Raw genomic sequence first — 3,363 nt, 5'->3', positions numbered from 1 at the left:
TTTCCGACTTAGTTGGATCTAGGTATTTTTCAATTTTAGTTTTAGTTTTTGATCAGTCGGTTTCCATTTTTCACATAGATCCTAGGGCCCATAACAAATTGTAACCCTTCCCTTGAAAATAACCTTTGTAAAAAAAAAAAAAAAAAAAATATATATATATATATATATATATATCCCTGAAAGCATGAATTCCTTTCAAATGAGATAATACACGTAATAATGTAGGCACTTTATACAAAAAGATAACTTTTAACCAGGAGCAGTCAGTAGAAATTAACTATTGAAGCAAACGGATATTATTGACCCCGATGCCCCGTGTGGCTCAGTTGGTAGAGCATGGCGCTTGAAACGCCAGGGTTGTGGGTTCGATTCGCACGGGGGGCCAGCACAAAAAAAGTATGAATGTATGTACTTGTAAGTCGCTCTGGATAAGAGCGTCTGCTAAATGACTTAAATGTAAATGTATTGAAGATACCAATAATGACGATAAATAGGATCAGAAGTAATACCAATACCAATAATGAGGATAATGTTAATTGTAGTATTAATGTCACTAAAAGTATTATTATTATTAGGTTATTATAATAATAAATAATGGTACATATTAAATAATAGTACAGATTATCATAGCATTCATAATGGCTAAGAGGATTTGGTGTAGGACATATTGCCATTCCCATTTCTGTCCTATACAGTCCTTATCATCACCCAACACGACGACTGTGGGATGCATACACGCACACGCCCCCACACGCACAGGTCCAATTCAGCTCTGATTCATACTCAGCCTTATGTATTTTTAATCACATAGCCCTGAGCTTATTGGGATGCTTAAAGCGCTTAGTTGATATCCCTATATAATGTTGTATGGCTTCCTACAATTGGTGGCTGGTGGTTCTTTAATTTGGGAGGACGGGCTCATAGTAATGGCTGGAACGGATTTAATGGAATGGTATCACACATCAAACTCAGGGTTTCCATGCGTTTGATACCACTCCCTTCCAGCCATTATTATGAGTCGTCCTCCTTTCACCAGCCTCCTGTGCTCCCCACATGGTAGTAGACATTCAGTCTAATCTAAAAGCTCCCGTTGGTTTTGTATTGAGCCGGCTAGCCAGGCTGGGCGGTCTAGCCTACTTTACACTGTGCAAACCCAGTGCATTAATAAAAATAACAATAAAAAAGTAATCAAATCTGTAATAACAATATCTACTTAATGTTGGGGCCCAGGACCAACTGCTAAAAGCCCACCTGATCAAACTGCAAATTAGTCGCCGTGGTAACTTTATTACGGCCAGCCTCAGCAACGGGCACCCATAAATAATTCAACTGCACTACTGTCTGGGAGCTACCATGATTTAATTCTGGTGGAGAATGGTGAGAGGGTGTGTGTTTGTGTATGTCTGTGCACGTCTGTGTGTGTGTGTGTGTGTGTTTCTGACAGTGTGTGTGTGTGTGCGTGTGCGTGTGTGTTTCTGACAGGTGTGTGTGTGAAACAAGAGCTTCTCTAACCGCTCTCTCATTGGCAGGCGACCCGTGCAACGCTAGCAGCACACACACACCACCGCAGCATATTCCTCCCCATCAGGTACAGCACCATGGCAACGCGCTCACTCACCACATCAATCACCCAGTGCCTGTGCCCTCAGAGCAGAGCGGAGACGGGGAGGGGAGTAGGGAGAAAGGTAGGGTGATGAAAAGAGGGGAGAGGGTAGTAGCCAAGGGCAGAGCTTGTTTCCACATTACAGGGTCTGTCTGTTTGTTTCTCGGTCCAAAACCAATGACCGACAGACACACAGGACAAAATGGTGCAAAAGGACAGATGAAGAATGTCTTTAAATGTCAACTCTACACCTGTCATAGTTTTTCATTAATCCAGTAAAAGTGTGTCCTGGAAGGTCCCCGGTTTGAGGGATGTGTGTCAAATTGAATGTACTTTATAAAACATTGGAGGGAGGATGATTTGCATACAGTACAGTACATGTTGTATGTAGTGAGAACCTCTTGTGTCATTTACTTCACAGCAATGTAAACTGACCTTGGGACTGTGCGCATGCACGAGTGTGTGTGTATACAGGTTACGTTATAAGTGTGTGGTGTTGTACTCTACACTCCTATGCTCCCTGACATCTATACCTTGTTTACTGTGTGTGTGGCGGGGGGTTGCTGAGGGTTGCACCCACCGTATCTTGCCAGTAATTGAGAAGTGGAATGAGAAAAGGAGGAGGGAGGAGAAAATAGAGGCGGTGGGGTGAGGGGGGTTGAAGGAATGAAATGGCTTTTCCCTGGCTGTGTCAGTCAGACGTGTGTGTATCAGCCTTTCTGTGTGTGTGTGTGTGTGTGTGTGTGTGTGTGTGTGTGTGTGTGTGTGTGTGTGTGTGTGTGTGTGTGGTGGGCAAGCGGGGTTGGTGTGACAGTAATGACAGTGCGTGGGCTGAGTGATGTAACGCAAGGGCAATATCAGTGGCAATATTGTGGGGCTTAGGAGGGCAGGGGACCTGGGGGAGTTAATGGAGCAGCATTGGGTTACGCCGCAGCCGCTCGGCAACGCACGCCTCGCTGGGCGCTCACAATCAGTTCCGCCATACTGACATTCCAACTTCCAACTGGCTCCTGCCTCCCCTCGCCTTCCCCCTCGATAAGGGCAATATTACTCGGGGATAAAGCAAGAATTAGTTATCCGCGATAAAATGATGAAAAACGGAGGATCTCGAGACGTGATGGAGAGCCGGCTGGATTCAATGCCGGCTGAAATGGCACCCAATAGGATGCATTGATGGCCTGCATTGAACACAGCCAAAGACTAGTGGGACACAGCCAAAGACCAGTGGGACACAGCCAAAGACCAGTGGGACACAGCCAAAGACCAATGGGACACAGCCAAAGACCAGTGGGACACAGCCAAAGACCAGTGGGACACAGCCAAAGACCAGTGGGACACAGCCAAAGACCAGTGGGACACAGCCAAAGACCAGTGGGACACAGCCAAAGACCAGTGGGACACAGCCAAAGACCAGTGGGACACAGCCAAAGACCAGTGGGCGATATGGCCAAAATATCATATCACAGTATGTTTGAAACAATTGGACAGTATGACGGTATTTGATGGTATTTTATGTTTTTGAATAATAAAAGTTCTACGTTTGCTTTATGAGTAGTGCGTGACCTTAGGGTGGCAACACATACATTCTAAATTATTTCAATGGGTCTTTCTCCATTCTGATTGTTTTATACTGTTCAATTAAACTTCAACCAAAAATAATTGTAATCAATTGCTGCATTTCCTGCACTCATTTGAGATCATTTCCACACTGCCACATAGGGCTGCTCGATGTAAGCAAACAATCTAGGCCTTATTTTTAA

General features: G+C 44.5%; 1 non-coding gene across 1 annotated transcript; it reads left to right on the top strand.

The window, feature by feature from the left end:
* The first annotated feature begins 310 nt into the window (after positions 1 to 310).
* trnas-uga lies at positions 311 to 384 on the top strand. Its single transcript has one exon. It is a non-coding gene; the product is annotated as a tRNA-Ser (tRNA).
* Positions 385 to 3,363: the final 2,979 nt, after the last annotated feature.

Source organism: Salvelinus namaycush, chromosome 2 (genome assembly GCF_016432855.1).
Source record: "Salvelinus namaycush isolate Seneca chromosome 2, SaNama_1.0, whole genome shotgun sequence".
Taxonomy (NCBI): Eukaryota; Metazoa; Chordata; class Actinopteri; order Salmoniformes; family Salmonidae; genus Salvelinus; species Salvelinus namaycush.
This window is presented reverse-complemented; position numbering and strand designations above follow the sequence as displayed.